The sequence below is a fragment of the Bombus affinis genome, chromosome 15 (assembly GCF_024516045.1).
Source record: "Bombus affinis isolate iyBomAffi1 chromosome 15, iyBomAffi1.2, whole genome shotgun sequence".
Taxonomy (NCBI): domain Eukaryota; kingdom Metazoa; phylum Arthropoda; class Insecta; order Hymenoptera; family Apidae; genus Bombus; species Bombus affinis.
This window is the reverse complement of record NC_066358.1, coordinates 3,331,262-3,345,670: the sequence shown is the minus strand read 5'-3', so window position 1 is coordinate 3,345,670 and position 14,409 is coordinate 3,331,262. Positions and strand designations below refer to the sequence as shown.

Sequence of the window (14,409 nt, the reverse complement as noted above, 5' to 3'; positions counted from 1 at the left end):
ATAATACTTTTTAGTGAATCTATATTATTAAGAATAAATGTACTTTGCTTAAAAAATGTACATGTGTTTATTTAAATATTACTTTATAATATTTTAATTGTATTGATTATTGGTAAGGAATATTTGTATTAACTCATCATCGAAGAATATTTTACAAGAACCATGCAGTCACTGTACAGTATTAGCTTGCGCATATGAAATGCTTGATTTTTAACGAGTCATACTTTATTGAACCAGACGCTTCCTAAACCAGATGTTTTCATGCATATATACGGAAATTGAAAAATTTGAGTCATACATAAAATAGAAAATTCACTATTTTAAAGGAACTTTAATAATAATAAATAAAGAACATATAAAAGTTTATAAAAATTGTATACAACGAAATCAGATATATAGAACATATAATGAAGTTTAGTTTATCCTTATTGAACTCGATCTTGACATGTATCTAAAAAAAAATACGACAATACTATAATTTATACTTAAAAAGATTTTTCTACACTTTTTTACTTATTGCTACATTTATTTCGTCTGCATTTCTACTTTAGGAATCGGTGATGATTTTTTACATTTTTGGAATAAAAAACAACATAATTTCGAAGAAGTTAGGAGGAATTATCGCGGCAATCGACAAAAATTCGCGACAAGAAAAATTTATTTCTGGACTGTCCGTGTGTCAGCTGTTCGACGATTGTCAGACATCGGTCGCTGAAAATTTTCACTGTTTTCTTTCCCGCCTATTAATACTCGCCTGTTTGGATTACGAATGGTGGTTTTAGGAATGCACATACATCTTCCCTTTCATTCACGAAGAATGTATCTTCGTTTGGGAATTTATTTTCACGGTGCGAGAACTCATCGTGTTTTGTATTTTTCGTTTACCATTCTCGTTTTTGACATTACTTTATTTCTTTCTTGTAAGATATGCAAAAAAAATCTTTGATTTGTTTTAAAGGCTTCACTACTTCGTTTTGAAATTTTTGACAGAGATACTGAAAAGATACCACGTTTAGACTACGGTTATTTATTAAATAAACTAACCTTCTCTTCTTTTCCAACAAACTATATGACGAATAAGTAAAATGGAACCATTTATGTAAATTTTAACGGTACGTTTGCAATTTTTATTTCGTATCATTTAAGGTATCAGCAAAATATTTTTATGAACCGATTGATTCTTTGATAATTTTTCAGTACAATATTCGAAGTTTTGAAAAATAAAACAGTGCACTTACTTCAGTTGCGAGATAAGAAATAAGTAAAATAATGGAACTGTTTGTTTTTAAATCATTGAAATGTGTATATATTGTTTGCAAAGAAGCTACAAGTTATCCTCTTATTATCATCCTATACGTGTTAGAAATATCTATTCTACTCATATTTTCACATCGTGAGACAGAACTACTTCATAATCACAAGTACATACAACCGAGACAAATAAGCTAATCGAGTTTCTTCCCAATTACATCAAGAAACATTATAAAAAATTATTAGAATAATTCTATATAGCATTTTCTAGAATCTAGAATCTAGATGGTGCAGGTATCCTATAAATATTTTCTTGTCAAATATACTCTTCTATTACAGATTATCTTAATAAACTAAGCTGCTCCTATTAAGCTTAATTTAAACTTCCTAGAAGGGAAAGACAAGTTAACTTGATACCTGGATTTCTAATCTCTTACAATCATTTCCATTTAAATTCTACTTAGCAAGATTCAATCACTTCACTTGTCCACATTATTAACCATTAGTGTATAATTGTTAGAATGCAGATCTCTATACAATTATACATCGTTAAATCATTATCATTAAATATTACAATAATAACTGTACTGTGGATATTTTATTTATTTCTGCATAGTTCGTGCAGCTTTGAATCAAGTTCAATTTTCCATAAATGCAGGAATATCTACAGTTTCATAGTTACTTATCGCTAAATTTCGTCCAAGAATACTGTAGAATCTGCCAAATAAAAATAAGGCACACGAGAGTATTAAACTTCTCTATAAACATAAACTATTCGAAAGTAACCGGTCGTCGTAAAATGAAGAAGAAAAGCCAAAGTTGCAATTCCAAGATGGAATCATCTACCATCCTTAACGTCAACCCATAAACCTCCCTTATCTCCTACACCCTAAGAACAATAGAAGATCATTCTCGAAAAGGAAGAAACCCACTAACAAACTGGACGCGTATTTGTCAACCGTCCCGAGACTGAACTACCATCAGGGGGATGATAACCGCGTCTCGAAGCGAAAAAATAGATTTTTTTTCAGTTAACCGCGTCACTGGCCTTTATTGCCACCCCTACTGCTCTTTTATTGCGTTGCAACGGCCTCGAAATGACTTTGCAGTTTCCGGCCAGTCGAAACACGACCCTTGAAATATAGAACGACGCGGGGGTGTGCGTTACCAGGGGCCTCATTTTTCTGGTGCAATTCCGTAGCCCTCCGGTTTTTCCGTTTGTTCCACCCGCTACCGGGAAATTTCATTTTCCTTGTCAGCCATGTGAACCAAGAGAGCGAATGACACGGGACGAAGGGGGTTGGATCTCGTTGGGGTAGTTCGACGTGTGTTTTTGACAAGGCTAATTGGAGAGGTCGGACGGAGGAAGGGGATGGAAATTCCGGGTGGCAGTGAATGGGACGGACTTTGAGACAGTTTAACCGTTGTTCTCTTCTCGTTTTCCCCTTTTTCGTGCGGCGCGGTGCGGTGCTAGCTTTTCGTTTATGTTTAGGAGTCTACTTTAGGAAATTGGGTTCCGAGTTTGGGTAAAATGTTTGGAAAGATGCCTTCAACGTGCTTTCTGGTTTGCATTTTCTCAAATTTTGAATAATAGAATTTTAAGGAAGGTTTCAAGAAAGTTGGACGATTAATGAGTATAAATAGTCACATAATATTTTTAGGAATGTGAATCGTATTTTTACAAGGATACATACATTCTTCCACTAATTAAACAAAGAATAGTAAATGTAACGTACTACGTTATTTCTCTTAAAATACTATCATCACTGTAAAACAACGTGAAAAATACCAATTACTAATTAAATCACAAATTTTCAAACACCGGAACTAATCAAATTTTTAAATTTTGTGCTTTTATTTCTAACACGTAAATTTGAAAATAATCCACGTTACTAAAACTTGAAAACAAACAAAATGTTTGACTATTTTGTGCCTTGGATATCGTGGTACAAATATGCGATCATTGACACGAAGATTTCCAAAATTTGGAGATGTAGAAAATTGAAAGTAAAATTCATGAACTTAAAAATTATTTCGAATGAAATAATTAATGATATAAACAGAAATTTGTGAACAAATTGTCAAAGAAAACAGCGTGTTAGATCTCAAAACACAGAATGATGAATTTCTGTAATTCTTCTCTTGTGTATCAGAAAACGAGATATAATTTATTACTTGGGATCTGACTGGGTGGTCGACGCTCGATCTTCAGGCATTCGAACGGCGCCGCGACGCTATTTCAGCGCGAACCTACAACTCGTCAAAAAAAAGAGACTCGTTTGTGGAGGATCGATCAAGTTTTCATCGTCATGCATTTAGTAGAAACGAGAGCGAACGTTGATCGCGAGTTTTTGATGAGAGCTTTATTACATTTTCTTCTTTACACGCTAAAACACGCTAAATTTTTTTATATCCGTTGAAGAGCTTCTGACTGACAAAGTGGAACAAAATGTCGGTAAAGATAAACGTTCCATCAGATTCGAGAAGGTTACACTCTCAGAAAATAAGATTCCAGAGTGAAGATGATTTTTTCCATTAGATGAGATTTTAATTTATAGAATAAAATTTTTGCAGTGATATGCTAATATTACACAAAGTGTTAGAGAGATGAGTCTATAATTGTAAAGACTTATGATACTTGCCAACAGAAATAAGAAACTTAAGATCAAGTTTTTCGAATGAGGTGTTGTATTTTTACGTATTTATGAGCAAATTAAACACGTTTCGTGTCAAAATATAAAATACAAACAAAGAAATTAGTCTGCGAGAGATTTAACAGAAAATATTATATCGCTATAAAAGATTGCTATAAATTATTGCTAATATAGGTCAAGAATTATTGAAAGATACAAAATTTTATTTCCTATGCCCATGAAGTCTTTCGTTTGAAAACTTTTTGTTATAATTGAACTATAACACGTATTATAGGCGACTAAATTAAAAATTCCATACATATAGAGTTATTGTACCTATACACCAAGGTCCATGAATTGAAACAAATGACGTAAGGTATAGACAGATATGTCGTATTAAAGTGAGAAACACAAAGTATAAGTATGTACATGAACTTCTTTCGTTCTTTTCATGTTTAGAACCCACCTTTTAAATATCTACGACATATTTCGTAAAACCTTGTATAAAATAATTCCAAACCTTTGTTAAGTAATCAAATGCTAAAAACCTTTAAAGTTCTAAGCTTTTATTTCATCCTAGGCTTCTCAATATCCTGTATATTTTAATATTACATGTATTGAGTAAAACGTTTGAAATTTTTTCCTGTTCATTAAAAATGAAAGCTGAAACTTCCACAAATTTTAAAGTAAAAGCATTCTATATATAAACCACAAATCAATATATATACTGTGTCTTACTTACGTACAATACAGTTTACAAAAATCGTCGGCATATTTAGACGAACATTTTCTCAAATTTCCGGTGACGAAGAAAATTATAAATAGATTTAACTGAAATTAAAAAAAAACTGAAACTCGAAACAAATACGAGCACATGCTGAAATCAATCTATAAAAAGCCTTACAAATAAGTATCAAATATATTCATCTAAAAACTTCTCATCATAAAAATTCAATTTCACGCCATTAACCCTGCGTTGTGGAAATAGAAAATTAATTCGCCGTCTATTTTTCCACGTCCATCAAAGTGCAAACTTCCCAATTCCTTTCCTTTCACATTCTTACCAGTCGACCAAGTTGAATTTCCTCCTCGGAGCAACTTCTGACCGATAGGTCAAGAATCCTCCTACTCTCATTCCCAAACAGTCCACTGGGCCCATCAATTTCCTCAGTGACTCGTGAATCACGCGCATCCCCCAAAATACCATAGAATCGCCCCTCTTGCGCTTTGAAAAAATTCCACGGACCAGTTTACCCTCTCACGATGGAGTGTCCGATTTCACGTAGTTTCTTCATGGAGATAGGCTCAAGTAGGTCAGAAATATGTTCGATGTCGGTCGCCTAAATTTTGAACTCTCTTTATTTTGAAAAAGAAGAAGTAGTATCTACAAGTTCAAGTAGACTTGGACTTGAGAGAATCGAATTCTCTATGAGTATATACTTTGAGAACTGAAGAAAGTACTGCAAAATAGAATCAAATACAAGGTGTATCGAGATATATGCGTGTAAGCAGATTCTTAAGATCTACAATTGCTGGACTCGAATTTATAAGTATCGAACCTGATCCCATCGCTATTTCTTGAATTCGATAGCACGGCAAAGGGACAGAGAGTTTGATTCACGAGGCAAGTCATGGCAAGGGGTATGAGTGTACGGTAACCTGCTTTCGAGGACAGAACGATAACCTAAGTTTAAATTGGAGGGTCGGCCACTTAAGATTCAGTTCCATAAACTGGAAAGTTCAGCCCCACTTTTCACGTGGGGCAAACGGGGGAGAGAAACCGTCGAGTCACCAGCGACGCTGCAATTAGACGAGTATTTTCGATCGAATTCAATTAGCCACGGCTCGAAATCGCGAGGACGAAGTTAGTTCGCCATGTCTGGCCGTCTCGCGGGTTCAAGTCGCGGGTGAAGCCGCGTCTCTCAAGGCCAGGCGCCGTGATTTATTTTATCGCGAGAGCGGAGCCATCGGATTTTCTCAATGGAGTTCCGGATCGTAGTTACGCTTCCTGTATAGCTTTTCGAGTTTCCGTTGCGGAAATTGTTCAGCACTGCTATATATATAACGATATTGTACGCAATATTTAAAAAGTTAACGCATTAGGTTGTCCGGAAAGTGTCTTTCTTTCGTAAACGTGTTTTTTACAACAGTGTACCTTCATACAAACGTGAAACCAAGTCTGTGAAATGTCGCGGTGTTTATCTCAACAGAACAAAATGGATCGTACGTAATTCGACAAAATAATATAAAAGAAAAAACGTTGTGCGTCTATTATTTCCTCATAAAACGAAAGGAACTTTTCGGACAACCTAATAAAATTGAAACGAGACACTATGCATATCGACGAGACCTTTTCGTATTTTATTCAACCTGAAGATGTTTTTAACGTGACGTACAATTGGCTCGAACATGATCGAAAGATCGTAGCAGAGTTAAACGAATTTCCGAGCCACCCTCGATCAAGTCAAATAACTGTCTCGAAAAACCACTTTACACATTCCATCTACTTTGATTCGTCACCGAACCCAACCGAACCATCTTGAACCTCTTCAAACCACCCTAAACCACCCTATTACCAATTCTTCCAGCCATTGAAAATTCCAGCTACCCTCCTTCGATATCCCCTAAAAATCGTGCGACCGGCCACGGGTTCGGGTTGCAGCATCGGCGGTGCGCAAAGTCGGGGGCAGTGAACCGCGATGAGGATCGAAAACGCTCGTGGAGGCAAAGTAGTATCCTGTGCGGCGAGCAAAGCCAGCTGGCGTTGCGCGACCGCATGTAAATCATCCGCAACAGGATCGGCCGGCCGAAACCACGTGTACGCGCACTTCTGCGCGCACTTACGCGGAACGACGCCGATGCACATGTTAACGTGACGCGGGTAAACGTCGGCAACACGTGTCGCGCGAGTAATCCATGGCTTGTCGTTACCTCGACCGTGTCGCGAGTGCACGCTTTCCGCGTGTAGCCAACGCGACACTCACGATTCACTGGCTCGTATCTCTACGCGGAGATGATGATTTTTCGATATTCTGATGCAACGTTGACGATATTATAACGCAATGATTAAACGGAGAATTTTGAAGAACGTGCAAGAATTGCGGTGTCACTGGATAGTTGCAGAGCAACTCGTGTACAACATAATCGTGATCCGCATTTTGCTCTTGCAATAAACGATTTTGTTATTACACTGCCACTAGAAAATATGTGGACGCTTGTCTGTCTTTGGCAAAATGTAATTTAGTCACGAAGTTACAAGTAAAGGACCCAGAATGATTTTATCCTTTATTAGAGCCAACAGACGATATTATGATTGAATAAAACTTCATTTTACAGGTTAGTATAGTTAGCGTAATAAAGAAACCGACATTTGCATTTGAGGAATTCATCATTATCTGGTTATCAAGCAATAGATAAGGTAAAGAAAATTCTTTCAAATTAACTGAGAGATTGTCATGATCAATTTAAAATCTGTTAACGCTTCGACGAATTTTTTAAAATAAACTATTCATATTTGATCGAACAAAGTGCTTTTATCGGTGCATTCGATATTCGAAATATGCATTTACATATTTTTAATACAAATTTAATAGAAAAAAGCGACAGTGTACGTCGAAGTTTCGGTTACCGTAGAAATATCGTTTGCGTTAAAGGAATATAATATTATAAATGAGATTTGTATTAATCAATTTGATTCTAAAGGATTCCCAGAGATTTGAACTCTTCGAACTTTTAAATTCTTGAAATATTAGATCTTTTGAACATTTTGTATACTTTGAGTCTTCAAATTTATTGGATTCCTTAAATTCACCTTGGATTCGTTGGATTATTTTGTTTCATTTAGTATCTTTATTTCCTGGAATTTCTTGAATTTCTTGTATTCAATGGATTCTGTGAATTCTCTGGATTTTTCGATCTTTCAATAAATTCTATATTTTGGATCTTACAATTTCTTATATTCCTTGGATTCTACAGATCTTTCGATTCCTTGGATTATTTTGATTCATTCAGCTTAGTGAATTCCTCGAGATTCTCGAATTCTTTGGAAATTTAGAATGTTTCTTTTACACTTTTCATGAACAAGGAGCTACATATGCTAATTTTGGGAATTTTTAGTTTATCGAGCAACTGAATTACCATATTGGATTCTAATAATAGTCTGAACATTGAAAAAGTGGTCAAAATCGTAATGACCTTATTGAACTGAGGTAAAATTTCTAAGTCGTTTCGAACAAGGATGGTAGAAGTTATGAAGAAACTTGAAGGAAACTGGGAAGCGAAGTATTTTCTAGAAAATGATGATCGTGCAATTTCATTCTGGCAGTTCATCTGCTTTACGTTCTCGACTCTATCGAACGTAACTCATGGTCATCGAAATGCGTATCGAAAATCGCTACCGGAAATCATTAAATTGCGCCACCACCAGGTGGCCATAGCATGTTTTGCGTCTGTAAAACGCTCCTGGATCGAACTCGTGTCGAATATAATCGTGATCCAATTTTTGTTCTTACAATAAACACTTTTGTTACGTACATCGATTATCCGGCTATTTTGGAATTGAAAAAGAATATATTACAAATGGAATTAATAGTGTTATGCGATGTAATCGTTAGGAAAATTCCATTGTAAATTCGACATCGTAGTAAAAATCAAAATTAAGTAGAGTGTTGGTAGTTCTGCGTCTTGTTTAACGTAGCCAGTATTCCTGCAGTGTTCTGCGATTTTTCACTTGTGACTTCTTATTTACGAACCTAGCCGTGATTTATTACCCAGTCGGGTTAACAAACTATCTAATTTTAAAATAGATGAAAATTTGAACTTTCAATTGGAATTACAAAGATCACAATTAGATTTTGCATTTTTACAAAATGGCTAATCGTTTATTCGAAATTGAGCTTGTTTAAAATTCAAACTAATTAGAAGAATTTTTACTATTAGAGGAACATTATTCGTTAAATTTGAAAAAGTTGTTATAATTTATAATAATTTAAAAGACACTACGATTTCAAAGAATTAAAAATCTCATGCACAACAAAGTTAATTAAAGAGAATTATTCAATTTAAACAACTAAACTAAATAAATATTATTTCAAATGAAGTAAAAAAGAAAAAAAAAGATAAAGTATATCCTTTACTAATTTGCAAAGAATATTTAAAAAACGCTCATCACCTTGGAGGACTAAAATTTTTAAATGCCATATAAGGTCATTTTAGAAACATTAATTATTTAGATAAAACTAAACTACACACCTTGAATAACAAAATCCTTCAAAAATTAAAATAATTCTTTATAAATTTCGGGTTTTGTCAAAAATTTATATGTACAACTCCCGACTAAATTCATCAACGCGTTTATGAAAAATATTTACGAAGTTTACGAACAACGCAAGAAAGGACACTCCTCTTCGTTAATCCTTCTCCGTCTTCTTGAAGGAACCTCGCCCGTTGCTTTGATGAGTGTCACGCAAACGCACCTCGGCGCCTTAACGAGGTCTAAGTTTTTGCCCGACAGCGTGACAACTTTCCGAATCGAGTTGCCTGCGATTCGCTCCCGCTATTAAAATGCATCCGCGTTCAAATGAACGTGATTACGGCCACGAATATTTCGTCGGAAAAGCCGTGAAACCGTGGAACTTCGTTTCCACCCCCGCAAACTTTCCCAAGTGGAATAGGGAAAAAATATAGAAGGAAAAATGAAGAAGGTAGTTTCAAACTTCCGTTGATTGTCATTTGAAAATTTTGCCGTCTCTTTTCCCCGTAATGGACGCGCTGCTTCGTTTGATACGATATTCATTTTACGATTCGGTATTAACTGACTGCAATGTAGCGACGAAGAAAAATATTGATACAGATCTGATCATCTTGTATTAAAATTTGGTGTACATTTGTAAACAGAAGGATACGATTCTTCTCATCATCGATGTTGCTTTTTCTAAAATAGACTCATTATTGTGAATAACTGTTGGAACGAATGGAAATTTATTTGACATAATGATTCTTATATCGATTCATATTTCACCTGCTGATTATTTTTCTGTTTTTATAACTACTTGTTTCAAGATGATTCTGGCATTGGTTCTTATATCGATTTTACAAGTAACACAAATTTAACGTCTTGTGAAAAATATTTCACTGTTATGTAATTCTTGTTATCTACTTTTATCGTATATCTGCGTAATAATAATAAATTATGACATGGAAAAAGTTTTATTTTATAAAAGAATTAAATAAGTTTTATAGATTTATAAACGCGAATTAGTTTCTGTTAGATGTTGGGTAAAATTCAAACAGAAGATATGGATAATTGGTTACCTTCTAACACTGGAATATTATTTTCATGTTAGTTTTTGTTCACAGCACCTAATATAACGAACACTGAAGCCTCGAACAATTGGATAAACTTTGGTGAAGATTCTAACATAAAGTTCCATGTGCGACGCAGAGACTCTTGCAAATGTAGAAACAAAATCGTAAAGGTCAATGGTACCAATGTAGTGTATGAAAAATAGAAAGTAAGTATAAAGATAAATTACTGTTTTATTAAAATTAAAAATTACAGGAAGCTAAATTATCTTACAATTTATAATAATTCGATCTTTTCTAACAATAATTCTATTTTTGAATAACTGTTAGACAAATTTTCATAATTTCACTATTATGTGATTATTATATTAAATCAGAATGAAAAAGAAAAGGAAAGAACACTGGTAATTTGTTAATGCAAGAAGAACAGGATAAAGAAGGAAGAAAAATGAATAACAATCTATATCTGTGTATCTCTTTCGTATTTAATCCTGCGAATTGAATTTTTATATTCCAATGCTGCTTTTGTCTCAACAAACAAAAAGACTTTTAATCGAGAGTTTGACTTTCAAAAAAGAGTTTTAATTTGAAATTACAATTTGAAATAACAAGTCACGCGTACTTAATAAAAAGCTTTTGTCGTATTTACTTGAAATATTTTTTAACTATTAGGAAAATACGATCAGATCGAAAATGATGGAAAAAACGCAGCAAGGTCAATATTAAAGTAATCATTTTGAAGAATTTGATTTCTAAATTTACATTTGGATAAAATTTCTCAGAGAGGGAGTTGCTTTTTTAAGCGAGGCAATAAAAGATCGGCACGAAACGAAATTAAAAATAGAAATAACAGGAGACCGAAATATTGAGAGTTATGTTGATAAAAATAAATACTAATTGAAATTATCAACACAGGAAGATTCGTGAAAATAGGAAAACAAATTTTAATAATCAGCGACAGTAGAGTAACACCGTACCGGATCAGACACAGAGCAAACAAACATATCTACTTAAACATAGCCAGGCAAAGCATGGTTCTTTGAACAAATTAACCTCGCTTCCGCTGATGCAACAATAATCATCAGACTGCAAGGCGTTTGAAAATTCCTGTTTTTTCTTTTCTAATTACGGCATCCGAGGAAATTCAAAACAATTACAGAGGAAGTACTTCCCAGTGGATTGTTTATAAATTAATTGCGCCTGTACGTTGTCAAAGAATTTATTAGATAAACTTTGTTCTTTAATAATTTACTTCCTATCTGCCCTTATCCTTCTTTCCATCTAACTATTTCCTATTCTTCTAGACACTATTATTCTTTCATATATATTTCAGGTTAATCGTGTGATTTAGTTTTTCATTACATTTTCATTTCATTTTTTCTCTCGTGATTTTCACCATCGCAGTGTTTATTATTTTTATTCATTTTGGAAAGTTTTCTTCTTGAGCTTGAAATATTATTTTTCATACAATCTTCTAAATTTCTGTATCTTTCTGATAAATAAATTAATCTCAGTGTTTTCATAAATAATAAAATGGCTATTAAAGTAGCTTCTGTAATTAACATTTATCGTTCTATTTTGTAAAATGATTTTGATAACACCTGTTTGTTTGAACAATATTCGTATTCTGGTTCTAACTCCTGGCTCATTTTTGCTCATTCCTTTATTCTTACACGCGTGTATCTATTTGCGTCCCTTCCGTAACAGTGCCTCTTTTTTTCAAAATCTTTGACTCTTAATCCTTCTTCATTTGATCCCCTTCTCTCTTAATCCGCGTGTACGTCTCTTTGAGCTCCCCTTTTCTAGGATTCCATGCCTTAATCTCTTTAGTTCCTGACCCCCGTCTCTTTAGGTTCTCGCTCCCTTCCATAGATGAAGAACACTTCTTCTAAATCCCTCTCTTTTAATTCTTGCCTATTTAGATCCTTCTCCATACTTCTCTCTGTCTCGAGTTCTCGTATCTTTTGATCCACCTTTCTATAAGATCTCCTTTAATCTACCTTCCTATGTCTTTTGTTGACTTCTTCTCTTTTTAACCTTTAAAACCTGTTTTTACTAAAGCTCTCCTTTTTGCTTCCTATTTTTTCCGTTTTATACTCATAGTAATTGTATTTCCTTGCTCTTGGTATTTTTCATTTGTTGTAATTCTATTTTTGAGTCTGTGGTTTCTGAAGTTTCTGCAAATCGTTGTCTTAAATATTTGCAATGTTTTTTTTTTAATTTTCTTGCCATTTCTCCTTCTTCTTAGACTATTATTTTCGAGTATTCCTAATCTTCTTAAGTCTTTCTTTTACAAACTTTTTAAACTTTCTGTTCTAAATTTATTTTCATTTTCATAGTATCACATTATTCTTGACGGATATTTTTCACTTAAAGCTACGCTCTGTGCCTTATTTCTTGAATTTTTCATTTCTCATGTTCTTCATCTTTCAGATCTCTCCTCTTTAAAATCTCTTTTTTAGGCTTGCTTTCCTTTAGGTTTCTGTGACTTCATTTCACTTTCTTTTAACCTCCCTTTCTCTAGGCTTCCTCTCAACGTCCATTTTCCTCGATTCTCTTTTTTTCTCTTTGTTTGTTAAACCTCTCGCGCTTCTTCATTCAGTGTCGTTTCCTTTACGTTGCTTTGTTTCAATTACCTTCCTTTTTTCTTCCTTTCATCGTTTCAAAGTTTCTCCAACTACAATCTCTCTTTAGGATCATTTCTTCATTTCCTGGCATTTCTTTCAGTTATTCCTTTCTAATTAAGTTTCAGGAGATACATGTTTCGTTTCTACTTTTCTTTCAATATCTCAATACCTTTGTGCGCTTTTGCGATTCTTTCTTCCACGTGACTTCTTCGTTTTATACCTTATTCTTAATTTTCTATTGTCCTGAAAATTAGCCTTTCTGTTTTAACCAATTCTTGTCTTTCACGTCTCCTTTCTATTCCATTTAAAAATCTCATTGTTCTTATAATTCTCCTTTCATTGTCATTTCTACTATTCTGCCATTTCTTTTAACAAAATTATATTATAACAAAATTTCATTTTGTTTTATTTTATCTTACTGTTATAATTTATTTCTTATACTGCGATCATTTCTTTCTTTCGTGTTCATCGGTTTCCTATTTCCTAGTCATTCCCTTCTACGTTTATCATTTGTTATTTTTTCCATATTCTCTAAATTTTCATTTCTTTAGTATCGATAAATAATCAATTAATTATTCTTTTGCCTTTAAACACTTTCCTCTTCATTCTTTTTATCCTCTGCTCAACTTTTATGTATTTTCTTTCATTTCGACCACTTCTTTCATTCGCATTGCCCTACCTCTTTCTTCTCTGTTATTTCTTAATCTCTCACTTCCTTTGAAATAATTATTCCTCTAGCTTCAAATCTTTTCGTTTATTCGTTATTCTTATTTCTATTGCTATATCTTCCACGCACTAAGAACGTCTTTCTTTTTTAAACTACATACTCAGTTTCCTCATTTTCCAATCTTCCACTACTTTTCATTCATCTCTAGCCCTCGTATTATCGATTACTCGTCTATTTCTCAATCGTTTAATCATAGCAAATCCCTGCTACGTGTTTAAATCATTCCACCCGTCTAGCACTAGATAATAATATCTCTTCCTTCCAAAGCTCCTATTTTCTTACTTCCTTAATTTAATCCTCCAGTAGCTTTCATTCATAATAATCCACAATTGCTAGTATCATCAATCGCTTTTCTATCCCTTCCTTTTCCCACTTCTCTATTCATTCATCCCTTTTCTCAGTACTAACCGTATCTTTTCATTTCCTCCTTTAACACCAGCAACGTTTTTTCCTTCCAATCAACTTCTCTATTCTCCTCATTCTCAAATCTATTTTCTTCTAATCTATTCTAATCTATTTTCTTCTTCTGGTTTCTATCCCTTTTTTGTATTCCAATCTGTCCCTATCTCTCTTCTCTATCCTATCCGTTCCTCCAGCTTTGAAACTTCCCCTACGCCCTACACCCCTCTCACTGCTTCTTTCCTAAATCTCCCCCCCTTCCCATTTTGCTCTGAATCCTCCTCCACGGAAAAGTAACGCAACAGCCCACAAACGAGTGACACGACGATATGCACCTGTGCTTTCATGCTGTCTGCCTTTCGCGGCAGCCTCTCCCAGGCCTCTTGCTCTTTGATGTCACGTCGTCAGACTCCGTGTACTGTACACAGAGAGCACGGCCGCCGCCGTAGGAGGGGGAAAGAGCTATAGC

The 14,409-nt window shown here is 34.2% G+C and overlaps 2 protein-coding genes across 5 annotated transcripts in view; one reads left to right on the top strand and one right to left on the bottom strand.

Annotated features, from left to right (window-relative positions):
• Window positions 1-14,409, bottom strand: part of LOC126924924 (tyrosine-protein kinase transmembrane receptor Ror) — a 347,050-nt gene that overhangs the window by 202,102 nt on the left and 130,539 nt on the right. The window lies entirely within an intron of this gene.
• The window catches only part of LOC126924929 (uncharacterized), a 59,351-nt gene that overhangs the window by 1,825 nt on the left and 43,117 nt on the right, over window positions 1-14,409 (top strand). For both annotated transcript variants that reach the window (XM_050739946.1, XM_050739945.1), the window contains exon 2: window positions 10,242-10,396. The gene's annotated coding sequence lies outside the window, so the exon portion shown is untranslated. The remainder of the gene's footprint in view (window positions 1-10,241; window positions 10,397-14,409) is intronic.